The sequence below is a fragment of the Anser anser genome (assembly GCF_964211835.1).
Source record: "Anser anser genome assembly, chromosome: 18".
Classification (NCBI taxonomy): Eukaryota; Metazoa; Chordata; class Aves; order Anseriformes; family Anatidae; genus Anser; species Anser anser.
Window position 1 is genome coordinate 3,905,925 of NC_139739.1, and position 27,129 is coordinate 3,933,053.

Genomic DNA, 27,129 nt, shown 5'->3' on the forward strand with positions numbered 1-27,129 from the left:
TAGGGACATGGGGAGTTTGAGGCAGCTGACATGAAACCTGTTGTGTGCAGGTAAGGGGGTCATTAGGGAGTGATTTATTGCGTGCTGACCTGCCTGGAGATCCCTCAGCAAAAGAGAAAGAGTGGTGCCCTGCTACCCTCATATACCCGGTTTGTGTGTGGCCCAGTTTCTAACTACTTATAAAGTAGCCTCTGTTTTAGAGGATCCAACTTCTCAGTCTCTCCATGGGCAAAGCCAGGATTTTTTTGGGTTCGCGCCTGTTGCTGTCTTTGGGATCTGCCTTACTGCTCCTTCTTGAATTAGAAAGTATGCACTACTGGCAGCTAGAAGCAAAGTCTCCTCTCCCCACATAACGCCAAAGACTCATTTCTTCTCTTCAAGTTTAAATAAAGCTCTACTGTTTTGAAGTGCTATAAAGGGCTGGCTTTTGTTCTGTAACTACTGATCAAAGCCTTGCAGCTTCAGGTCATCAGGCCACCACTCAGCTCCTCTGCACTACGCAGCCAGGCCAGCTGCCCCTGGCTGGACAGGGGGAGCATCTGTCTCACTCCCACTTGTAGGACCAGATAACCAGACAGGATCCCGTGTTGGAAATCAGCCTAGAAACTGGGGGTGAGACAAGTGCTTTTTCTGTACCCAGCTCAAATTCCTAAGGTACAGCATAAATACCTGACTCAGGCTGTGATATGGCAGCTTTTTTGGCAGAAACATGGAGGCTATGGACTCGGGGATGGCTCTAGTAGTGTTTTCAGGCCTTTAAAGGAGTCATCTTGTGCAGAGAAAACAAAGGCAGATGAGCAGAGACAAAAGAGTAGGTTTGATGAAACAAAGCTAGTTTGTTCATGGTATATAATTAGAAAAGTGGTCCGGTCCTGACTATATCCAGAGCTACAACTAGGAGCAACTAGAACAAATCTGAGTTCAATTTACTAAAATAACATCCCCCCAAAAGTAGCTGGAAATCCCTGTATCTGCATTTTAGTTGTGTCCTTTCTCTGCCTTTAAAATTCAATGAATGCCAGATGTCCCTGATTTTGCTCTCCAGCAAACAGGTATCTTGCCCAAACCATCCCTTTTAAATTAGACACCATTTGCTGGAAAGTTAGTTTTGTAAAAGTGAAAAGGGGACAAATGGGAAGGGACAAGTAAAACCCAAGAACTGTCGGCATCTATCATGTGCAAAATGACTGTGGAGGAAGTGGGGGACATGCTGCAGCTGTCATGGCAAACAGCAACAGATTGAGGGCATGGCATAAAGATGCATGGAGCTCTAATGAACAGGAAGAGCAAAGCCAGAGCTACAATTTTATCCTGTGTTGATATTCTACAAGAAAAATGATCACAGAGCATTTATTGCCCCCCTAACAAGATCAAGCTTAATAACAAAGCTACACATGTTATTTACTACAAGGTTTGCCTGTTGCATAAGCAGAAATATCTGTTGCCTGGATCCTTGCTGCCTGCTGAGGTCCCTTCTCTAGGAAGGTGGGTCAAGAAGACCCCAAATCAGTGTTTGCATGAGAGAGAGGATTGATGCTGGGGAAGGGCATGCATATGTGGATTACACTGGGCACCAGCTCAATTACAGTACGGACAAAACACGTGACACAAAACCGAGCCCATCAGGCTGCTTCCCTTGCCCATAGCCCCTGCACAGCTCCTATACCCTACAAGACGCTGGTAACAAACAGGCCACAATTTGCATAAGGCAGCTTAACCCAAAGTGGGCTGTCATGCCCAGCAGGCTCAGCTTCATATCCGAGTGACTCTCTAGCATGTCCACTTAAAGTCCCTGAAGGCTTAATGTTCATGGGGCCTTCTGCATAGAGGCTGAATCCCATCCTTGTACAGAAGCCTTGGATAGAAGAATATGTGCTTATAATGCAGAGAAATAGAGGACACAGGAAAGAACACAAAGATGTGAGATGCACAAAGAAGAGCAGAGAGGACCCGGAGCATCCGAGCTGAAAAACGAGACTCCAGAGCTGCAGGGAGCAGTGGTATGAAGTCTTTTGCTCAGACAGAAGAGACACACACAAGTGGGCAAGTCACGACTCCTGTACTTCGTGGCTTCAAGCCCCAGCACTCACAGCTGCAGCACGTGCTCTTGTTACATGCGTTTTCCAGAGTGCTCCCCCTCAGCACACTCCCTAGAAGCGGCACCTTCTCAGCAGTCTTGCTGTAGAGAGCAGTGGGCTGGTTACTGTCCACTTGCTCACACTGTGTTCCATGACCTGGACAACTTGAACTTGGGCCCTGCTAAAGCAAGTGTGCTGTAAGCCAACTCTCTCCCAACTTTCTTTTATGTTTATGAGCTTCTGCTGACTTTGTCCACCTCCTTACTCAGAGGAGCAGGAGGGAAAAAGAAGATCCTGATGTTTAATTTTCATAAGACACAGTATCTGCTTTTATCTTATCTGCTAGAATATGCCTGGGTGTCAGGGAGAGGAAACTGGCCCTGACTCAGCAAAAGCAGGAGTTCCTTCTTTTTTGTGCTGTGTTTGGGAGACTTTCTGGAAGAAACATCTTTATCTGTCAGGCACTGTTTTACAGTTACACCCTGTTGGTGCACATGATTGATTGTTTGGGTATGTTTGCCACATGTGAAAGCATCCCAGGAGCAGTCAAACAAGAATATGAAACTATTGTATTCTTATACTGATATAATTTTCCCTCCTCATTAATTTTTTAAACATCCAAAAGACATTAAAAGCCTGCATTTAAACAAGGTGCAGAGGACCTGGGCAGAGTGACGGAGGACACACATAAGCCAAGTAGCAGGAGAGGAAGGTAGGAGATATCAGTGCATATCAGCAGAAAGCAGGGTTTGGAGGGTGCCGGGGACATGGAAACCTCCTAAGGTGGCTCAGTGGTGAAAACAATGGCTGACACTGCACGTACCTATGAGGTAATACTAGGACATTTTCTCTTCCAGGGATGAGAAAGGAAGCAACAGGCATAAGAAAAGAGAAGGTGAATAGGAGAACGTGGTGTGAAAGGATGAGGGGCTGAACTGTACTCACAGCAAACACAGATGTGGACAAGAGGCTCACGATTTTCTAAGAAACATTGAGCCCTTTCAGGACTGGTCAGATGCATAGAAAAGGGAGACGAAAGCTGAGCAAGTGTCTTACTTCAATGCCATTGGCCCTGGTAGCAATCTGCACAGCCTTCTCTGCTCCTCCATCATGGCAAGCTCTCTGCTCCTGAGCAGAGTTTGGGTCCAGATGCTGTCAGGTTAGCGTACCAGGGTGCTGCAGGGTCCAGCTCCAGCAGAAAAGTCCACACTGTGAAAACAAAGCCAAGTCTCCCTGAGCAGCTGGTAAAGGAGAAAAAACAAAACAAACAGCAACAACAAAAAAATGGGAAAAAGTGATTTTCTTCAGCTTAGAAACAATGTCTAAGCAGTTCTGTCATGCTGTTCAGGTCATGCTGCTGCCAAGCTGCATCAGGCAACATTCCTTGCAGCACTGCTGATACAATGCAGAAGGAAACAGGAGGAAATGAATTTCTGATATGCCAATTACTCACCAAAGACTTGCAGCATCAAAAATGCTCTCAGCAGTCATTTCAACGGGGCAAAATGCTTGCATGGCCCTTGCATTGGTTCAGCTTCTGAAATTCTGCTGAACCACATTATCATTGTATTGCCAGTGTTGGAGCTGCCAGGAAAAGGTGGACCCAGCTAGCTCTTACCTGCTTTTGTTATCAGTTGGCTCGGGTTTTGGTGGTAACTCTCTGCCTGCAGAAAGCCGTATGAAATACAGCAGGGGTAGCATCTGGCTGGGAGGTCTTTAGAACAAACGCATTCATCTCGTCCTTCAGTACTGCTGTTGTACTAGCAGGTCTAGCTGCTCTGAAGTTCAACAAGACAGATTCCCAGCCCTGTCAGAGTGAATCAGTTCTTTTAATTCCTGAATTCAGCTCCTTTAATTCCAGAGCTTGAGCATAACTCTGGGATTCTGAGCCTGCACAGGCAATGCACAGTCCTCATCAAATAAGCCCCATAGTATTTCCACGAGGTACAGCTGCTGCTATACAGTACGTCTAGTGATGACTCGCATTTACAGATAAAACTGTTCTTCTGGTGATTAAGTTAGTTTGTAAATATCGTTGTATGGCACACATCTAGTCTTCCGTTTTCTCAGAGAGTGGCTGGTGGGTATGCTTCAGTTCTTGTTTCCTGCAACAGGGTTAATCAACTCACAGCGCACCTGAAATTCCATAGAAAAGAGACAGTTTCAGAACTTTGACTCACAACACCCCTGCCTGGATAAAGAATTCACAGGAAAACATTGGCAGCACATGTTGCTGCTTGGCAGAAATGAGGTAGAACCACTCCCATTCCCAGGCTCTAAAATCAAAATCTCCCCATTTGCAGAGACTAGAGAGGCAAAACTGATCTTACACGTAGGAGCCATCTACCCCCCAAGTCACCACTACAAGGCACATGAGAGATGCTGGTTTCCTCCCCAAGGAAAACACAAACACACACAGACATGACAAAGAATTGGTAAAAATGGTAAAAACAACATTAGAGAGCCAGTCCTGCTTCTCACTGATGCATGTGTAACCCTCTTAGAGCTAGTTGGGACACATGCATGAAAATAAAGAATTTGGCATTTGGGCTTTGAAAAACATCTAAGAAAGCTCCACCCTACCAGCATTATTTTTTTAAATCTGTTTTCCATGGGGCAGAAAGCTACGTTATCTTAATTTAACTGAAGGAAGGATGGAAGCACAAAGAGCCCTAAGGTAACCCCATTTCAGTGGTAGACCTGCATCCCTCACCATGAGGAAAGCTTTCATCACCAAACTATTTTGGTTCAGCTCAAGCCTGACATCCAGAATGCTTTTTCTGCTGTCTCTTAACCCCCTTTACTTCTCCTAACTTCTCCAGCAAGCAGACTGTGAGCGTACCAGCCACAGCATCTCCATTTCAAATGGTTTGGCTTTCCTTTCCACAGCACTATTTCCTGACTCTTTTTTCCAATCTGTAGCTTGCTGAGCAGAGGATTAGGAGAAACTGAATCAGGCAGAAAAATGTTTTCTCGAGGCTGGCCTGCAAATACCACCTTTTCCCTCTAATCTCAGGTACCCAGCAGCTCCTGCTTTGTACTGGATACACAGAAAACTCCCTAAATTATGTGCATGTGAGCAAAGGGATTGTTTTGAAATCAAACCTTCTGAAGTGTATCTTGATCCCAGCTCAACTTTGGACACACTGTTGAAATTTGGATTTAATTAATTCCACTTGAGTTTTGAAATGGTGCGATACATTTTTCAGAGGTTTTTTCCCCCCATTTCCTGGATCAGAGCCTCAACCACATTCATGGAAACACTGAAGGGAAAAAAATCCCTAGCAATAATTCACCAAGTGGGAACTGAAAACATTTGCTGAAGAAGGAACCTCTTGGTCTTTGGATGCTGGGAATAATTCAACCTCTCCTCCCAATTCCCTGAGGCTCAAACAGCCCTTTTTCCGGCAGAGCTGTGGTTATTTGAGCAAGCTGCCCTGGGGACAAGTGCATGTTACTTGTAGGATTTGGGCTGGGAAGATCAAGCACATGGATTTGTAGGCAAGAAGGGTTTTGTGTTTTAATAACTGCCAACAGGCCCACAGAAGAGCCTAAGCTTGCAGGAAGAAAAGCCTGCTTGGCAGAATTCAGCTCAAATATCTTGGAAGCACGCAGGAAAGCGCAGACATGTCTGTGAGCATCATCTCCTTCAGCAGTACAACATTTTGCATGCAACAAATGTACCGATCCAGGACTCATACGATCTCCACTTTACGCTCCTCTCCTATATTGCTATTTTTTGAAGACGTTTCCCAGCGTACCACGTGCCCAATCAATAAAATTACTATCACTCAATAAGCAGTAAGCCGTCTGCCCTGCATGCGCTATTTGCGGCTGTACAAACAGGACCATGAGACATGGTATTGGAGTAGTGCTACCTCCAGAAACAGACACTGTAGATTTTCAGGGCAGCAAGGTGTCTGAATCTTTGGGAAGAGACAGAGAGCAAACAAGGATGCTGCCACAGCATTCCCTCCATCTCCCGCAGGTGACTGAGACATACTTTGATTGGAATGAAAACCCCATGCAGGGCCACTGGAGGGTTCTAGCATTACCCTTCAGCTTCTCTCTCCTCCTTAAAAGAAGGTGTTGGGTTTCCACAAGTGATTTTCTTCCTCTGCCTCCCAGAACAGTCCCAGAAGCATCACAGGGGCCCGGAAGGAGGCTGAAGAGGACAGGAGATCTCAACAGGGAAAGTGAACAAAAAAATCTGTGTCATTTTGAATTCTTTGCTCCCAGTGAGTTGAAACCTCTCAGAGCATCCATTGATCTACAATTCCAGCCATTGTGGGTGGCAAGGAGACCCTCTCCACTTCACCCCAGCTCTAATAGCTCGTCTCTCTGCTGGGGCGATGGAGGTTCTCCTCACACCTTGACAGAAGCCAGATACATCCTCTAGGGCTACAGAAGTGGTTCCAGTTCCTGATGTTCAGCTATGTTATTAACACACAGTATCCATTGCCTGAGTTCTCCCTGACAAACACCAGAAACACTCGGAACCTGAACTTCCTAGGCCATCCTCATGTCGTTGACAGAAAATCAAAACCAAACCCTATTTACAAACAGAGCAGGAGAGGCCAAGAAGCCCATATGTAGAAATGTAGAAGAAACTTGGTCCTGATATGCAACGAGCACGTTTGCAAATGGTCTGCAGGGTGAAAATGGGTGACCCAAACTAATCCCAACTAGGAGCTGGGCTCACAGTGATGTCCTGAATACTAGTCTGACTACTAGGAGAGCAGATTTTGAACTAAGTGCTCTCTTCTTCTTGCAAAGCACACTCAGAGCAGCAGAATGTGTTAATGCCTGGTCATCACCCAACCTCCACTCTGTGAGCTGCTAGCAGGTAAAAGTACTGCCAACCTGCATGGAAAACACATCCATCTACTTCCCGTCTGTCATGTTTTCTCAAATCCATTACACATAAACCTAGAATACACAGAGGGCAATGTACATACCGATCGTATAAATTCCTCTTCAGAAATATACAGCATGACCAAAGACAAACCACAATCCTACAACTGAGCACACATTCAGGACAGATGCACTACACAACTCACGTTTCCTTTACTGCTAAGAAATAATTTCATCAGTTTTGTACTCCTGTGTTTTGTGATAGCTAACTGGCTCTCACCCCAAGATTCTTGTCACCTCTAATGACTTCTGAACCTAAAGCAAAAAACTCAACTGGATTCAAATTTATTGGACTGCAGACCAATAGTCTCCAGTTTACATGGTACAGAGTCCGTAGATTTTAGCCCTCTGAGTGCCACTTGGTGATGCAGACAAGAGACAGCGGTGGAATCTGACACCTCTCTGGAACAGCCACTGTCTCCTTCCAAACACCTATAGCCCAAGAATTGAATCATGGGGGGGGGCTTTCTTCCTCAGCAACTGAACCTAATATTTTCAGATGAAGCGTTTCCAGGGTAGAAATTCTTTAAACATTTTGCCACCAGTAAAATGCTTTTTCATTGACAGAAAATATTTGGGCGTAATTAGCACCTTGAAACATAAATGGAAGACAAAGCACCTTTGTTTTGATCAGCTGGAAACAGAAATGATCCATTTTGATTTGAAGTGACTTTACCTCAACAGTTAAAAACAAACTGAAAAAAAATTAAAATGGAAATGAGTTGAGGCTTTTACTTGAACCAAGATGCCTCTTAAATGTTTTGGCATGAACACTGAATTTCCCAAATCTCTTTACACTGTTTATTTCTAAATACCGGATGTCTGGTTTGCTTGGAGAGAGTGTGTGCGTGTGTGTGTGTATAAAGTATTTGCCTGGCTCGTCTGTCCCAATGTCACAATCATAAAACACAGACTTGAACTCCTGGCACTGGGGGAAAACACAGCAGACAAAGGAAGGGCAGGAGAGAGCAGAAATTATGGTTGGAACTGCTTTTCCAGTAATATGTGCTAGGGTTCTCCTCCATAGCAATTTCTGGGAGCCTAAATCACTTGCTATGGTGGTATCACCTGACACAGAGGGAGAAAGGGATCAGCACAGGGGATACAAGTGAAGACGCAGTTTTGCTCCTTCGACAAGCTGGTGGTTTTCCATATATCCAGCTGAGTTTCTTTAGAAAGTTTTCCTGTATTTCTAGGGAGAGGACAGGCTTTGTAAGGGAGAATAAAAACGTACTTTCTGAGCGTAAGCCCCGTGGGACAAGCACTGACTTCTCACAAAAGCTTTGCCCAGCACACTCCCCAGCAGGGCAAAGCATGGAATAACTGACACTGTGTAACCATGTGAGGTGTCACGAGGCATGTTATTCCATCTCGGTCCTTCCAGCACCCTGAATGAAGAATCTATGGTAATTACTCATAATCAATTCCAGATTGCATTTCCAAGGACCTAATCTTCAGCTTCATAGCAAAAACACAGCACCTAAGCCCAGCTTGAGAAAGATGCTGGTCATCTGCCATCCAAAAGGCACGAGGTGGCTGGGCAGGGAACACCAAGCCTTTGTCTCCTTTCACATTTAAGAGAAAAGCACTGTTCTTGCTGTTGGGCTGCTGCCAGAGCTATTTCTATCAAGTGAACCCACCGTGGACAGCAGATTGTGTAGTCAAGAATTTAACAAGCCAAAATGTCTCCCCTGATATTTGGGCTACTAAAGACACACAGCTCAGCACAGCAGGTTTCTTCCAGCAGCTAAGCTGTCAGCCACGGGCGTCCCTTGCTGTCTGTGCACACAGGCTGGGAGCACAAAGGGCCAGGCACGCTCTTCAACTTAATGAACCACAGAAAGACCAAGCCAGCATGACAGCAGATGCAAACAAGAATGTAATTAGAGGTGGATTATAAATCTCTGGCTAGGTACCTGGAAACACTTGCATTGTGAGAGAAAGCAACAGCTTTGCTGATGGCATTTGGACTTAATTTAGGTCACGATTACAGACAGGGTGCTCTGAGCTGGCAGGGGTCAGATGGCAAATCAAAAACAGGCTCCTATTTGTCTTGACTCCTGCTGCTGGCCTCACCTTTCCAGCCCCACAGCCCAGACAGAAGCAAGCACTGTTTTCCCCTGGCCAGCTGGTGAGCAGCAAGCGTGGTGCAGTTCATGCTCACTCTACTTGCACTGTGTCTGTCTGCAGAGCAGAAAAAACAACATAGTTAAGTTCTTTTGCTCTAAAGAACATTAATATCCAAAAAGCAGAGGAGAGCTCTAAACCCAGCAGGGGGAAAGCACAGCTCAGCTGCTCCGTAGGGAACCCCAGCTGAAGCCACAGGCCCTGCACACTCTGACATTCAGAGAACCCAGATGCAGGCTTTCAAAGAGACCTCCGTGCCACTCAGCTTCCAACTCACAGCCTGGAACATTTCTTGTCAGCCAGGGTAACACCCCAGAGCATGGCAGTTCCAAGACCTTTACTGGCTTGTTTCTTTCTCTGTACAAAATGGGATAAGCAGCACAAGCTGGTGGGGAGACCCTCAGCCAGGAGAGAATCGGTGGAATATGCCTGCCCACAGGAGCACTATTTCTGTTCAGAGCTGTTCCTCTGCCTCGTGATACAGTTCCCAGGTGGATCTTTCTCAAGTTTGGGGCTGTCACTGGAGTGTTTCTTGCTCTTGGTGTTGAAATTTGAAAACACCTACTTTGAACTGTCTCCCTTACACCGTGTCACACTTTCTAGATAAGCCTGGCATAAAGCTTAAACCTGCACATGCTGCCTCAGGCAGGTGCCAGTGAGTGGGAGTTAGCAGCAGAGCACCGTGAACTTAAAAACTCTCTGCTGTTCCCAGAACCACACCGTGCCAGTGGTATCTGCAGCCAACTAGGGGTAGGCAGACGCCTCTGAAGCAGTCTCCAATCCTTGATACCGAGTGGAAGGAGCTACAACTCACCCAAAGCTGGAGAGCACATGCTTGGCAGAGCAGGTGGGAGACTTCAGACCTCTGTATCCCACCACCAGATCTCGCTGTCTCTCCTAGAGCACCTCAGCTGTTCTTTATCCTTGTCTGTGTAGGACAGAGAAGCCACAGTCTGATCAACCCAGGAGACAACCCTATGAACAAACAGAGCGTGGAAGAACATTAATGGACAGGTTAATAAATGAGCTGATTTTTCCAAGGGCTGGCTGGCATTTGAAGTGTTAACGACTGAAGGCTACTGTATGATTTCAAAGCTCGCTGCTGTGGACACTGGCTTTGTTTGAGGCCATTTGCATTTCAGGCCCACCAGCTCTCATTCATCTCCAGAGAGGCATATTTAGCTGCCACTTGAACTGAACCCTGACTGACACTTCATGCTGATTTTCTCAGGCATTGGGTCGTTGGTCAGTGAGTCCTGGCAGGAGAGCAATATGAAAGTAGCTGCAAAGGTTGGGGTCTAATCTAAAATCCCTCGGAGTCCCTGCAAAACATTCCTCTGCTATCAGTAGCCTTTGGATGGGGGCCATCACAAACAAGACACATATTATAGTACATCACAGTTATTTCAATCCAGGAGAGCAAAACATGTTTCTAAGGGACAACTAGCAGCTGGAGAATGGAGTGAGTCCAGTCCCCTGAATTTTACTCCTAACAGCTCGTGACCCATCAAGTGCTTTTCTGGGGAACCCTGCTCACTCTGTTGGTGGGGGACCCTTAAGACCATCAGTTTTACTACTAAACCTTCACATGGTCTTGCCCCAGTCCCCTTCCCTGCTATCACACCACAGTGCAGAACTGCTGCTTGGACCAAATACACACATTGCTCCTAGCCAGAACCACTCCATCCCTGGCAGACATGGCTCTGCTGCAGAGCCCCACAGGGGCCATTCGATGCCTCTGAGTTCACAGTTCTCTAAATAACTCACTGGTGCCAGAGGGCACATCTGCTCTACACGTGCTCACCAGCAGACAGGTGAGGTTTGGTATCATCTGAATAATCCAAAAACATTGTTTTCTGGGGGTTTTCTTCCTTCAGCTCCATTTTCTATGTTTACCTGAAAGACATCAGGGCAGTGTGTGGAGGTGCAGAGCCTCTGAACATGAGGGGAAAAAAGATGACCAGAGAAAGGGGGTGGGAAATTCAGAGAAGTAAAGGGATAAAAATAAGAGGAACAATACACACTGCATTCTAGGGTGAGCCTCTGTGTGTGTGGTCACCCGTTTGTTGTTTATTCCTTCCCAAATTCAAAACAGCCCTGTTGTTGTGTTAGTCACAGAAACAAGCGTGTCTGTCCTCCTTCAAGGGATCTGCTTCCACCACACAGTGGCTGTATACTTCGCTGGAGCCATGTTGGCTGAGGAAGGACAATGGTCCCAGCCTTTGCTATCGTTGTTGATGCTGAAGTTGGATCCCAGTCTCTCGGGCACGTCTGGGGCTCTGCCAATAAGCTTGCTGATTTTTAAGCATATAGGACAATACATTGGCAATTATTCTCCTGCAACAGAGCCACTGTCCTTGGGAATCCAGGGCTTCACTTGGCTTCTGGAGCCACTCTTGATGCAACATTCCGCTAATGTTGTTTTACTGCCCTTGCTGACCAAATTGAAAACCTCAGCAGCCTCTAGAAATGCAGCCTGTGTGGGACCAGTGGATCACCTCACCTGTTGTTCAGGGATGCATCAAACAGACTTTTTTCCGGATAGAACTAGAAGCCATATAAGCTAATCTCACCCCCCTGTAAAGGGCTTTCCATTTCTTGTGTTCTACCAGTTTGCAGACATCCTACCACCTGTAGCATTTTAACTCCTTAACACCACACTATTCTGAATAGGACTGTAAACTAAAACAAGCAGCACACTGGGAGGCGGACAGCCCAGGTTTTCCTCCAGCAAAGCAAGGCAAAGAAAAGTTAAGCACATCCTGAGCCTCAAAGAGCAGACAACTTCTGAAGAATAGACAACTCAAAACGCAGACTTCCATCATAGCCCACAGCTGCAGCCTTTGACAGAGAGAAGACTTAAAACTAAAAGCTGTCCTAGGGCAGACTGGGTCAAGCCCAGCCAACTTGGAGATCTTCCCCGCCAGAGTGCAGCATGAGACAATTAAAAGAAGAGTAGAAGGCCTTACTAGAGGGATACACATATCCTTCTAGCAATTAGCAGTTGGGATGAAAGCTTTGTGCACACCGGTTGCAGGAGAGGATGTGCTTTGTAGTGCTGTTCCCCATGGCTCCATCCCCCATGGCTCTGTGCTCAGCCAACTTGAAAAAGATCCTTCTGAAACCCAGTTACATCAGCACTCGTGCCACAGCCAATTATTTCTCTGTCAAATGGTGCCTAATTATGGGCAATCAACTATTTAGTGCAGAAGCTTTCCTGCTTGGCAAGGTGGGAGGCATACCTTGCCTCAGGGCTCTCAGTGCTGTCTGTGCCCAAGCAACGGGGGGTTGCTGGGGGTTCACAGACAGATTACATTGGAGTCACGAGCCCAGCAAACACAAGGAGATAATCCACCAAATGTGGTCAAAGAGACCAGCAGCATGTGTGAGCACACCCTTCGGTATACTCTGCCTTCCAAAGCAGCATGGTTTAAACCGGATGGGCCCATGACAATGTTCAGTGTGCTATCTTGGATTAAAAACATCCTTCTTTTCTGCCACTTATTGCTGTCTCAGAAGATGTTGCAGAACACCTCTACACATAGGACTTCACCTGGACAGTCTCACTTACATCTGTAGTTAGTTGTCTGGGGGCTAACCTTGAACAAATGCCCCCTAGATCAGACTGGGTTAGGGCGTGACCATACAGGTCACATACTGGTCAGGCCAGTAGGTGGGAGATAGCTGGGAATTCCCTCATTTTATTTAGTATCGATGAGGACAGCCTACCTGGCAATAGCCTTGGATCTTCTTATGCAAGATGGAGGGAACTCTAGATGGTTTGTGAAAAATAAGTCATGGCGGTAGGCATCAGATGCTTTTCCCACTCTAAAATGTACAGAAAAGGTATTATTTTAGCTCATCTAAAAATGCACTAAGAGCACATGAATAATCCAGTTACAGGAAAGAATAGGGCAGATGCCAACCCTGTTAGGGGAACAGGAGGAAAGCAGAGATAAAAGCAACTTATACACTTTAAAAATAAATCGATAAATAAAATTGTTTTACTCTTTTCCTCTCAACCTGCTAGAATATGCAGTTAGCTCACTTACAAATCAGTGATGGCTTACAGAAAAATTGCTACAAGTTCTTGTTTGCTCCCCTTAACTTCTGAAGGGTGAAGTTAATGCTCCCATGGAAAAATTACTAAGAAGTTTCTAGTTTGGTGTGTCTTCCAAAGTTATATGAATTTCAGTAAAACCAAAACATTTTCTGAGAAATTTTCAATCCCCTCCAACCTCTGTCAGCTTTCCACACCTCCCAAACAAATCTGTGAAAAAGGATATTCGTGGTAAAGTTTCCATCTGGATAAAGAACGTTTCATTAAGGAACAGAACGAGACACTGAATAAAGAGTTCAGACCAATTCTAGTTGAAACACTGGCTAGATGTATTTCCCCAAATTGCTTTTCTTCGTCTACTTTCATATTATTTTCCTGCATTTTTTTAAATGGAAAAAATATTCCAATAAAGAGGACTTGGAGGGTCCCAGTTTGAACTATACAGAGCTTTTATAGCTGCTGGGCGCTTAGCAGATCGGGGCTCTGTTTGTTTTAAATATGCATTACATTTATTCCAAATAAACTCCATAAATCAATCTGAGTAATAGAAACCAGAAAAGTTTATGCAAAACAAATATAGAAAGTCATAAATACTGTGTTTAAGATGTCATTTTTGTGGCTGGTATATTTCTATGGTATGTTTTTACTGTTCGTGGGATAATTTTTTCAGAAACATTAAAATCTTTCCTCCCCTCCATTCTCTATAGGTTTATCCCAAAGAAATAATGAGGCTAGCTCTATAAACCAGCATTTATTAAATCCAAATGGGCACTTCATCTTACAGTAGCTTTCAATATAATCTATTTGATCTTTCAGAGTAGTTGGAAAATGATTTCAAGGGGAACTTTCACAGAACAAATTAACTTGAAAGAAGAGAACACTTTATACCCCAAAGAGGGAGGAAAGCAATTTCCTCAGTTTGTCTGTCTCTGGATTCCCCTTCGCCTGACGGCAGATATGCATGCTTGAAGAGGCACTCTCTCTGGCTGCTATTGCATGATCTCAGCAGCGATGCCAGGATCCTATGGAAAGCAGGGTCACAGACTCACAGACCCGTAAGACTACGGTTGTGACAAGTTTATCTCTGGTGAAACTCCAGATTGCAGATGAGATAGGAAAGAACAGACTCATATGGAAACTAAAAACTGTTTGTCCAAGCTGCAATTAAATTCTACCTCTTAAAAGTTATCTGTGGTTTTTTTTTGGAGGGACTTTATTACCTGCTTGCTACAGCTCTTCAGAGTAAGCAAAACCAGCGCTGGGGCCATAACCTAGTCAGCAGATTCAGGGACTCAGATTTTAAGAATCCAAAGCTTAAGGCATTACAGGTCCTCAGGGAGAGGTCAAGGCCCTGGGACAGATGAGGTGCCAGTTTTTGGGGTGTTCCACCAAGTACTAAATCCATCAGCTGGGGAACATTATGACTCCCATAGCCCAACATTTCTCTTTGTATTCCTTCAACTCCTGCATGCATCAACAACCCTGTCTGAGCAAGTTGCTCAGTTAACCAGGATATTAGGAATCTCCGTCCAGCCTGAAAGCTCTGTATGAATCATCTTCATTAGCCTATTTACAAATGCTAATTTTCTGTCTCCACACATGTGGAGGCTGCAGGAACCAAGAAGAGAATGGAGCCGAGAAGGATGAGGCATTTGGGGACATGGGGTCGAGGAAAAAAACAAAGAAGGTTTCTCTGTTTGAATGCCAGAGGAGAGCTCTTGGACTGCGGGAGCAGCCTGGCTGAAGCATTTCATCCTAGGCCAGGATAAAGGGAAGAAATAAAGAGCCAGAATTGAACTGTTCCCTACAGCACACTGAACTGATGCTCTCCATCTCCAGTGTCTGCTGTTCTACAGTCCCTTGGAAGGTTAACAGGTTTATTTGAGGAGTGCTGGCTTTACTTTCCAAGGCTGCATAAGCTCCCAGGAGGGAAAACTTATGATTTTGAAAGGCTTTAGGAAAAGATTTCCTTAATTTGTTCTTTCAGAGACCAGATATTTTTGTTTCATCCTCTTGGTGAGGTTAGGAATGGTATGTACATAAAGCTTCCCTATAAATTGATTTCTTTTATTGGAATGAATTACTGTTAAAGGCATACAGTACTGGGAGTAATACTGCAAGATCTAAACCAGTACCTACCAGGTTTTCTTCCATAACTGTACGGTGGGGTAGGGAAGGGCTGATCCTTATTTTAGACGTGGGGAAACCGAGGCATTTTGTGAGGACAAACGTGACTTGGCCAAGTCAAAAAAAATAGCCAGTGGCAGGTTCCAAAAGCCCCATCTTGGTATCCTAGCAATAACTGCCTATCCTACTTCTCTAACGATAAGGTTGCCTTTGAGATCTCCAGCACCGAAGGCGTAGAGGAGGCTGAATATGCAGGTAAGCCTTTCTTGGCTCCTGATGAAAGCTTTGTACCCCACTCAGCAATGCCCTTCTGGCAGACACATACTGGAGAGATTGCCTGCAGGCAGGCACAAAAGTAGGATCTGCCAAGAGCACAAACGTTGTCACCTCTCACTGGACACCTACCTTCTCCAGCACCTAAAACCCTACCCAGAGCCAACAACAACCAGACTCCAGACAGGGATTACCTACTGGCTCAGGGCTGTGAGGAACCTCAGTTCACCTATAATCACCTTTCCCACCACAAGCAATCTTTGTCCGAGCTAAGGGCCGTGGCCTGGCTTCCCTGTGGGCCAGTTACAAACTGCTTCCCTATACTCTCTGTAACCTTCCAAGAGAGACAAAATCATTTGCTGCTCTGTGTTTAAGCCAGACAGGTGGTTTTACTACATGCTGCTCAGTGGATGCCATGTTCCAGCCCTGCAGTGGCTGTATGTGACTAGTTTAAAGCAAGACTGGGCAACAGAGGCTAGGAAAGGAGACATCCCTCTTATGTGTTTCCTGAATGGGTTTTGTGACACTTAACTTACATTTGAAAGTCTCCTGTCCTCATCTTACAATTAAAAATAATTCTCCCCTCATTTCTTTCCTAGGTGAAGCAGAAGCAAGTTGCAGAAGTAACATGGATACCAGAAAACCCGTTCAAGGGCAAGGGATGCACTGAATAGGCTGTCGGCCATGTTATTAAATTACAGGAGTAAAACTAGGTGGCTGGAGCAGGTACGGTTCTTCAGGACACCAGACTTCCCTGCTCCAGTCAGGGAGCTGCAGTCACGCTGGATCAGGTGCTCTGGGCATTTGCAAGGAGAGCTGTGTGGTGACAGCCTCTCAGAGCTATTGCTACAGCCAACTTTGAGAAAGGCTGTTGACAAGGAGGAGAACTATAACAAATGGGTAACTCCCACAACAAGGCAGAAAACTATTTATAGCAACCTTGAACTCCACGGCTGGCTAAACCTACTGTGCTACTCTGCAGATGCAGAGAAACAAAACAAGACACCCGTTCTCTTCAGGTGGCTGGATAAATCAAGCAGAGCATGAAAGCATGCACAGGGAGACTGACACTCCTGTGCGTTGATCCAGGATCAACAGTACAGGATCAAGCCCATGAGTGCTTGGAGAAAGTCTCCCCTCAAAGCATCTCTAAGAGATGCTCTCCATCTAAGACTCTCTCTGGAGAGTCTTAGATGGATCTGAACTCCCCCAAAATGTCTGTATGTGGGCCAAGGTTTTGCAGAAAAGACTGCTGATGTTTCAGGATGGAAGTGCAGAGAGCTAGGGGTATATGTAAATATATCAGAGATACGGGGCCGGGGTAGCTGGCCAGCAGGCTGGATGTAGATGTGGAGCAGCTCTGCTGTGCTGTTCAGCAAGCTGCCAAGGAAGCAGAATTGCCATGTAAGAAAGTAAAGGCAAGATGTACAGGAGCAGGGTCTCCCTCGTGCAGCCTTTGGCAAGCTGCTGGAGGGAAGCAGCATGCTTCTGCAGATGCAGAGGAGCTGTCAGGGGACAGGATGCTCCTCCCAGTTCTGGCTGAGGCTCTGCAGATGCTCTAGCCAAGTCACGTTTTAACAGCCCCATGCCTCAGTTTCCCCAGCTGTAAGCTATTATAGGGATGTTTTGTGGCTGCACACAACCCCGTATCCACAAAGCAAGCAGAGCTCTTTGGACAGATGATCCCAAGGAATATAAAGCATTTACTTGAGATTTTTTTCCTGTGCTTCTCTCTGATCTTTGATGCTGTCACCTAAATAATTTACAATGTGAAGAAGGAAAGAAAAGACCAGAAGCAATCACACCAAAGCATCCAGCCTCCTCCAGGCATGGCCCAGGAGTTTTGAGTTTTGGGGAGAGAAGGAATGTGCTCCCACCCCACCCCCTCAGACTTCTGCATGATGACATGCAAGTGATTGCTGATCCTTTTCTGGCTCTGGGGACTGACAGACTTTGAAGTTGGCTTGGCATCCCCAGTTATAAACTGGGACTTCAAATGATCAAAGGTGCCAGCATTTGCTGACGCCTCATGAATGAAGTGGGAGCTCAGAATTTGGGATTGGCTGCTAATGTCCCCAACAGCGTCATGAGCACACTGCAGGCAATCTGGTGGCCTTTCCTTGCCTGCTTGACGTGTCACGAACAGCAGACGGAGGGCAGGCTATGGCACTGTGAGACATTGTTTCTTATCTGTTTCCTAGCATGAAGGATATATTCTGGAAGTAATTCTAGCACAGGATTTCCTACATGAAAACCAGACCTTCAACAAAGAGGCACTAGTGACAACAAAAATTGTAGTTAAGCTTTTTGGATCACAGCTGGAGCTTGCAGATGTGACAGGCAAGGGAAAATACCCCTTCTTTTCATGGGAGTGACTTCGGTTTAGGGACTACACTCCGTCCTGGGTGCATTACGTGGACTGAGACTGGACAAGAGTTCTTTGGTGTCCTAATCCTTCTCAAGTGAATGGATTTGGGCTGGAGAAAAGGAGAAAGGAAGACATGGAGTGGCTCTGAGTTCACAACTGCCTATCAACAGCCTGAGAGCAGCCCTCTTTCATGTGAGGCATATGGGACACAGATATGAGTTGCTTCCAGCCTGATGTGGCTGGAAGGGGTGAGGAGGGCAGGATCTGTGCGAGAGTTTTTACAACCTGCAGCCCGAGTGCCAAGCCACCAGCCCCCATGAGCTGTGTCAGGTGCACAGGTATAAATCAAACTCCTGGATGTGAGACTTTTGATTAACGTGTCCGTGGACTCTCACGTTCCTTGCACCGTGCTTTGAAATTTGAACAAGCAAAGCTCTGTACAGCAGTTAATGAGGGTGCTGGGACAAGCACATTGCCTGGTGGAGACAGGAGCAGAAGGAGCACAGGCTAGTCAAGTAGCCTTTTGATAGACCAGACTCACACAGCACAGAAATGCTGGCTGAGTCTGAATTCCAGCTATGAACCCTGACTGCCCTCATCCCGAGGTCCTCCTTGGGAGAACTGCTCAGTGTGACAGCAGACCAGACCCTGACCCTTCGCTGACTGAATGGCTGTCCTTCCAATTCCAGCCTCGTAGTTTTGTAGCATTTCACAGATTCACAGATTCACAGATTTCTCTAGGTTGGAAGAGACCTCAAGATCATCGAGTCCAACCTCCGACCTAACACTAAGTACTCCACTAAACCATATCCCTAAGCTCTACATCTAAACGTCTTTTAAAGACCTCCAGGGATGGTGACTCCACCACCTCCCTGGGCAGCCCGTTCCAATGCTTAATAACCCTTTCGGTAAAGAAGTACTTCCTAACATCCAACCTAAAACTCCCCTGTTGCAACTTTAGCCCATTCCCCCTCGTCCTGTCACCAGGCACGTGGGAGAATAGACCAACCCCCACCTCTCTACAGCCTCCTTTCAGGTAACTGTAGAGAGCGATGAGGTCTCCCCTGAGCCTCCTCTTCTCCAGGCTGAACAAGCCCAGCTCCCTCAGCCGCTCCTCGTAAGACTTGTTCTCCAGACCCCTCACCAGCTTCGTTGCCCTTCTCTGGACTCGCTCGAGCACGTCCATGTCCTTCCTGTAGCGAGGGGCCCAAAACTGAACACAGTACTCGAGGTGCGGCCTCACCAGAGCCGAGTACAGGGGCACAATCACTTCCCTCGACCTGCTGGCCACACTGCTTCTTATACAGGCCAGGATGCCGTTGGCCTTCTTGGCCACCTGAGCACACTGCTGGCTCATATTCAGCCGACTATCCACCAATACTCCCAGGTCCTTCTCGGCCAGGCAGCTTTCCAGCCACTCATCTCCCAGCCTGTAGCTCTGCTTGGGGTTGTTGCAGCCCAGGTGCAGGACCCGGCACTTGGCCTTGTTGAACTTCATGCAGTTGACACCAGCCCATCGCTCCAGCCTATCCAGATCCTCCTGCAGAGCCTTCCTGCCCTCGAGCAGATCGACACACGCACTTAGCTTGGTGTCATCTGCAAACTTACTGAGGGTGCACTGGACGCCCTCATCCAGGTCATCGATAAAGATATTAAAGAGGACCGGCCCCAGTACCGAGCCCTGGGGGACTCCACTAGTGACCGGCCTCCAACCAGATTTGACTCCATTCACCACAACTCTCTGGGCCCGGCCATCCAGCCAGTTTCTAACCCAGCGAAGCGTACGCCAGTCCAAGCCCCGTTGTGGGGAACGGTGTCAAAAGCCTTACTGAGGTCAAGGTAGACCACGTCCACAGCCTTTCCCTCATCCACCAAGCGCGTCACTTGGTCATAGAAGGAGATCAGGTTCGTCAAGCAGGACCTGCCTTTCATAAACCCATGCTGACTGGGCCTGATCGCCTGCTGGCCCTGCAAGTGCCGCGTGATGACCCTCAAGATAATCTGCTCCATGAGCTTCCCCGGCACTGAGGTCAAACTGACAGGCCTATAGTTCCCCGGGTCTGCCCTGCGGCCCTTCTTATAGATAGGCGTCACATTGGCTAGCCGCCAGTCAACCGGGACCTCCCCCGATAGCCAGGACTGCCGATAAATGATGGAAAGCGGCTCAGCCAGCTCCTCCGCCAGTTCTCTCAGTACCCTTGGGTGGATCCCATCCGGCCCCATCGACTTGCGTACATCCAAGCTCCGTAGCAGGTCGCCAACCATTTCCTCATGGATAGCGAAGGCCACATCCAGCTCCCCATCCCCTTCCACCAGCTCAGGGCACTGGGTGTCCGGAGAACAACCTCAGAGCCCTAAAATTACACCATCATTTGCTACCATGAAGACACTTGCACGTTACACCACGACAGTCTGTCATCCTCATGATCAGAACCATGTCATGTGTTTTTTTCTGGATTTATACATGTTAACCAAAAGCCATGAATTCCAAACTCCCCAGGCACTAATAGATTTTAAATGAGCCAAGTGATATTCATTACACTGCAAAGGGACCACTGAGACATTACCAAGAACACCTTTGGAGTTCTCCGTACACCTCCTGAACAGAGCTTATCAGTATCTGTCCTAACTAGGAAGCAGTTACAGGCTGTAAAATTCACATCACATATCCTGCTACTGAGATACTGTTCTTGGCCCAGAGGTTCAGTTCAAAGACACCCAAGCCTCATGCTTGAAATTCAAGACCACCTTTCTGTTTCCCCTCCACCCCATGATGAAGGGATCAAATTCACCCTTTGCTGTGACTTACCTTTTTCTTTTTTTTAACTGGAAAACCATTAAAGACTGACATGCTGTTCACAGACATGTCACAGCTCTGAACTCAGTCTGGTCTTGGTGAAAAGTGGCCCCATACTTTACACTGCCCATCACAAGTCCAAAACAGTCTGCCTGAAAAAAAAAATTACTAACTCAGACAGTATTAAGACCGGGAAGGCTGCATTAGTCCAAACAAAATGTCTCCTGAGAGCATTCAAAGACCACACTCAGTATGAAAGCAGAGGGTATACTGAAAGCAGAATCTACTCAGTTATAAGGCTTAATACATGGACACAGCAAGTGGGAGACTAGGCTACCTCTTTGAGCAGACCCCCAGTTTGACCCTGACAGCACAGGAGCTTTGGACAAAAGTCTCCATCAGGCTGTTATTACCCTGTCCTGCAACGTATCCAAAAAGAAATCAAATGCCTTCGCATTTTCCCAGCTTCATTAGTGAGAGCTTCCAATAGCAGACAGACAAGATTATGTTCTCACTGTGTTTGCCTCCTTTCTTCCCCTTCTTACTGCTGCTTTTTCTTCTCTGGCTTCACACTACGCGTTCTGGTTTCACCATTCCAAAGCTCATCTTTGTTTGGCCTTATGCCTACTAGGAAACAGTCAAATTCCAGCAACAGCAGCCCAGCCCATCGTGATAACTTCTTTTCTCTGAAACACCATTTCTTGAAAGCCATCTGAACAACCCTTCAGAAGCTCTCTACAACTAGAAAGGAATTAGTACTTACATTAAGAACCTTAACCTTCCCTGTTTTACACCTTAGCTGCTTTGCACACCTGCTCTGCTTTGAGTGATAATTTTATAACTTAAGAATTCAAGGAGGTATCAATAATCCAATAGGCACATACTCAGTCTTGGGGACCTAAGAATTTACACTGATGTGCAACCTAGTTCATCTCCCTTAGATCCGAAAGCTCCTTTAAGTACACACTTTGACTGGCGAAACCTTGAAGAATACCAGGCTTTTGAATAAGAACTGAAATCAGAACTGCTTTTATGAAGCACCATCAAATGAAAAAGGTCATTCAGAAATCTTGTGTGATTTAATAAATACATATATAGTTTAGCTGCTTGGGTTTCTTATTAGGGAACTTAATTGCTGTATTTTAGTTTACTTGCCATTTTTTAACTAAAAGCATTTTCATTCTTTATGAGGCAGTCAGCAGGTGTACACCTAACTTTATGTCAACATCTGAAAACTACTTATTGCTCATTTAACTCAGAGAAAATTAAAAAAATTGGACCACGTCTCAAGAAAAATAAATAAAAGGAGAATGCTGTGGAGTTAGAGCAGAGGTTTAAAAAAAATCAAAAACAGGAGAGGCTCTCTTGAATACTTTTTCCAAGCGCTGTTGTTATAGGTGTTTCCTGAGGAAGTGACTGACTTTTCCCTCCCCTACCCCCTTCAAGAATTTTTTTTTTTTTTAAAGTAGAGACTGAGAGGTGTAAGCAAACCACAGCAAGCAAGCATAGTGGACAGTTATTTAGCTTTACTGCTTGAATAAACTGATGGGAAGAGAAACAGGCCTTTTTACTCCAGTTCAGTAAAACAAAGCAGGGAATAAAAGTAGTCGTGTGCTTAATTTTAGGCAGGTGCCTTGCCAGGCTATGGCCTCTACAAAGCCACACAAAAGCATCAGTGAAATTAAATGCCATCTAGTTATTTTATGACCGTGCTTCAGTGCAGTGCTCTTGCAACTGGAAGCCATCTGGCTGGGGATGGTTTCACGTTCTCTGATTTCACAGCTCCCTGCCCAGCAGGTCAGGGCACAGGGAGGACACTCCTAGGACCTCCAGCAGCATGATTCTACCTGAGCTCTGCCGAGGGCTTGGCCTCTGTCCTTCACTGCCGTGAACAGCCAACACACCAGCCCTGTTGGGAGCAGTCCTCCTCATAGGAGGGGGAATGTGAGCCTTCAAGCATGTACAGAAGCCAGCTAAGGGTAACTCTTGATAAACTGGCCAGTGCATGTTGCCACTAAGAGGCGTGATTCTTGCTTCTTCCCCCCAGTTTGGAGTTCTCAGCAACTTCACGTGACCCTTAATAAAGAAGGTGACAAGCTCTGCACCTGACCCACGAATCCTGTAGTTGAGGGTGAAGGAATCTGGATTCAAACTGTTGCTTTAGCTCCTTCACCGAGAGGAGCAGCACATCAAGGCAGAGATTCTGGAATGTCCAAAGCTTTAGAGAAAACACCTCTCCCAGCCGTTTGAAGTGCAATACTCAGCACTGGGAGTTGCTTCCGTGACTGACAAGTTTCCAGGCTGCTAAACTAGAATTGCCACAGGAAGGCAATATTTTTTCCCCTTGGATTAACTTTCTTACATTCACCTACGCAGAGTCGCTGAAGCCAACTCTTGATCCTTTAATACCCTGTGTGCCGAGAGCTCAGAATAAAGCTATTACAAGGCCCGAGCGTTGCTCTTCATGAAAAGATTCCAATTAAGCTCAATCCAGCATACGCCCAGGTTGGATCCTACAGGATTCAGGCCTTGGTGCCAGCTCTGTGCATCCTTCGAGGGCAGCTGCCCAAAGAACTGGCTAAAGGAAAGCACCAACAGTGTGCAGAAGCACTAAGCTGTAAATCAGGGTAGAAGGCAAAGCTCGGATCTTAACTCCCAATGCAGACACATAAGCAGCTGGCAAAGTTGTCCTCTGGTTTTACACTGACACACCTCCTCTCAGCTCTGCAGAGTGACTCCAGATTTGCACCAGCACCACTGAAAATCAAGCCAGCAACCCCTACACCTCAGCTGAGGTTGCTAGTTAATCAGAACAGGGGCAGTATATTTTGGGCAACAGAATTCCATAGGCTTTTGCCATTGTTCCTTAGCCAGCATTGATCAGAGAACTAAAAAGGGTTGCCAAGTCCTCAAAAGATTTTAGTGTGAGCGATGCAGACCACATGTGCTGAATGGTAAACAGTTCTTGAGGATCAGAATAAAAAGGTCTTTATAGTCCAAGCAAACAAAAGTAAATGCCAGAATCGAAATGAAATTGAGCTTTCCAAAAGCCTGAGGCTACTAAGATTTCAGCACTGCAAGTGTAGCCTTGTTTGTTTCTTAGAAAGTCCTAAAGAACATCGCATTATCGAGAGGTGACCCTGTCCTGTTCCCAGCAAAGCAGTGTCCTTTGATTCTCTTCTCCTTTCATCCCATCTGAAAAATGTCAGTCCCTAACAGACTGCTTGAGCCTCCTGTTAAAGCTAAGTGTCATTGATTACTTTGTAAGTGGGTAGCCAGCAAAGAGGGGAATGCTGCCAATGAAGTAAATACCATTTATTACTGAACAGAGTAATATGGAATACAGCAATCCAGTCTAAGCCACACCGCCCAGAAAGACAGTCCTAACACTGAGAAAGCTTTGAAATACTTTGCTATTCAGTTTTAAAGATGTCTGTGAAAATACACAGACCGAATCAGAGGAAGAGTTGTTACATTTGGGGACCACAAGTCCCCAAGAAGCGAGTAAAAGCATGTGTGTTGGAAAGGACTCCAATCTAGCCACTGTAGAACAACTGGTGCTGCTCTGTCCATGCTGGGCATTTAGAATTGTTCCACAAAAATCCTTGGTCCTGCTTCAAACAACCTCAGAAGCAGATCCTTCCAGATCAGTGAGCCTGTGTGCAGAAGACTGCCTAGAATTTTAATCCAGCTGAGAACCAAAGGCTCCTGCAGGATAAATCCTCAAGCAAAAGTCCCAGTTGGCCCCCGGACACATTGCCTCTGTAAAGGCTGATGAATGCCTGCAGCTTTGAGGTTAGACAGCTTTTGGTTTGTTTAAACTAAGTTTTGGCTGCTGCAGCATAAACCTACTACTGCTCCTGCAGTCCTCATAGGCTGTGCAGGGCTGCCTCCTCAGCACAACCGGCGTTGCAGCTGCCAGCAGCTGCTGCTTGGATTCCTCCAAGTGCATTTACTCCATGCAGCTCTGCCCATGGCTTCAGAGCACTGCTGGCATGGAGCAGAATGGAACATGCTGTCTCCCTGCCACCTCTCAGCCCAAATCCCTCCTTCTTTGGCTCACTGCTCAGTCTTTCCCTATCTGTTGTTTTCCCAAGGCACTACCTCGCTGATTTAAGTGGCACTGCTCTGATTCCTTCAGTATGAAAACGCAGGTTCAACCTGTGCAATAGGTCTCTACAACTGTGGCAAAACAGGGCGTGAAAATTCCCTGCGGGAGTATGTCCCACCCCTGTCAGAAAACTCGCTTTATGTGGGCAAGGACAGCTCAAATCAAGGGCAGGGGAGAGGGACAAGACATGAAGAAATGCAGTGTCACTAAGGAGTTTGTAAAAGATAAGGCAGTTCACACAAGGAGAGAGATTCCAAGCCCACTAGCATGGCTGGGAAGATGTTTTAAGATTAGAAATGCTTTTACACTTGAAGCTCATCCCACCCCATACAAACCACACAGATATCATTTTGAGATTAGAGGAAGAAGTCCTGTATTGCACCCTCTGCCCCTTTTCTTTCTCCCCAGATCTGTACCCAGTACACACACCAACTATGGTAGAGTTGACAAGTTAAGAAAGCTTGTAAAGCAGCACCAACCCTATAGCTCTTTAGTTAGCTCTTTTATGGCCCTATGGGTGAACGGGGGAAAAAAAGTATGGTTCACCTTGGGCCTCTTTTTCCCCACAGAAATTCTTTCCAGTATTATTTTACAGGTTTGCACATTCCTGCAGTGAACAGAAACCCCTAGCATAACAGGCATTTAAAAAACATGCTAAGCTACCGTGAAGTAAATTACTGACTTAACAGCCAGGCACCTACAGGTATAATTGGATTTCATTTGAAGAACAAATTAAAGCAATGTGCACATTAGCCTCTGAGTCTGCAAGGGGCAGAGAGATTCTGGAAACTTTCCAAAGTGCACAGGATTAGAAAAGCCCTACCGAAAAGCCCCCAGAGATAAGAGTCACACTGAAGAAGGACCATCTCCCAGGGATGGCCAGACCCATGTCTAGCTACAGCTGCATCCAGGCGTCCACAAGATAGCCACTGTGAAGGCTGCATTTGAAACTATGAACTGCAAGGCAGGGGAAGAGAAGGCACATCAATGGAGCCTAACGGGGACACAGAAGGAAGCAGAGGGATGAGCAGTTAGACGGATACTGCAGTTACTGGCTCACAAAGCTTCATATTCCACTGAACGGTGAAGTTAAGAACCCTTTTTTGAAAGCCCAGAGGCAACCACGCTGACTTCCCTCTCCTCCTCCAGTATCAAGTCTAGCACTTCACCGTATCTTAGGGCTTTAGTAGTGCCTATACTCCTGTCACGTCTCAGTTCACACACTACTGAAGACTAGGATAAAGCCCCTGAAAAACTGGAAAAGGCACTCACCAACATTTTCTCCCAGCAAGATGCTCTGCTGCAGCGACAGTATGCCACAGGACAGTCTCCTCAGATATCAGTAATCGCCACTGGAGGAACGCTGACTACAGGATGAGTTTCTTCAGGATACCTCTCCATAAAGGGATGGGACTAGCTTCCTTGATGCTTTGACTTCCTCCATCCACACCCCTTCTCATGCTTGTCATCTCTTCTTTTCTCCTGCCAAAGAGAAGAGAAAAGGATGAAAACAATTGACCAGCTGAAAAAGAAAATAAATAACAGCCATTGAGGGCTTGAAAGTTAAAGCAAGGAAGTAATTTGTGGAACAGCTGAACGAAGAAGGCATCAAGACAAAGTGTAAAACAAACAAACAAAACAAACAGATGAAAGAAGTAGAGTGAGATAATGAGAGAGCTGATGAACAGTCTGTTAGCAACTTCAAGGCTGGTCTTGGATGTTATCCTCCAGTTATTTCTAGGTTTCTCTATGCAACAACTCTGTCCCTAGAACAGCTGCTTTCCTTCAACCCTATTTCATTTCTGAACACTCTGCTTCATGAGCAGGGCCCAGATCTCACTGTTGCTTTCTCTCTTCTGACTGAGAAGGCCACTCAAAACCTCAGCACACAGCTCACCCAGACAAAGCACCTGATTTCAGCTGTGCAGCCCAGTCCAAGTTAGGCAGCGAGTAACCGCAAGGCAGTTTTTTTCTTGACAGCACTGTTCACAGTCCTGCCCTGTGGAGTCAAGGGACTCAAATGACTGTGCTGAAGGGCACAGTCATCAGATCTTTGGAGAAGGGGAACAACTTGACATGAAATCCTGCTAGAGCAGTCTAGAAGGGCGGCTTGGCTGGTGTTGATTCAGAATATGAGACTGTAATAATATTTGCCATCGGTTCAACCTCATATACTGCGCACAAAAGCCTCTGTCTGAATAAAGGAATAGCCAGCGAGACATGAACTGAGAAGAGCCAAGAAACTCAAAGCAAAGTCCCAATTCTCTTTGTCCG

At 46.2% G+C, this 27,129-nt stretch overlaps 1 long non-coding RNA gene across 1 annotated transcript in view; it reads right to left on the reverse strand.

Moving 5' to 3' along the window:
* Nucleotides 1-1,091: 1,091 nt before the first annotated feature.
* Nucleotides 1,092-27,129, reverse strand: part of LOC310883684 — a 51,597-nt gene continuing 25,559 nt past the window's right edge. The window contains exons 7-12 of the long non-coding RNA XR_014573647.1: nt 26,128-26,337; nt 20,757-20,896; nt 12,849-12,947; nt 9,934-10,094; nt 3,697-4,214; nt 1,092-3,287 (exon numbers count right to left, since the gene is read on the reverse strand). This is a non-coding gene — a long non-coding RNA (uncharacterized lncRNA). The remainder of the gene's footprint in view (nt 3,288-3,696; nt 4,215-9,933; nt 10,095-12,848; nt 12,948-20,756; nt 20,897-26,127; nt 26,338-27,129) is intronic.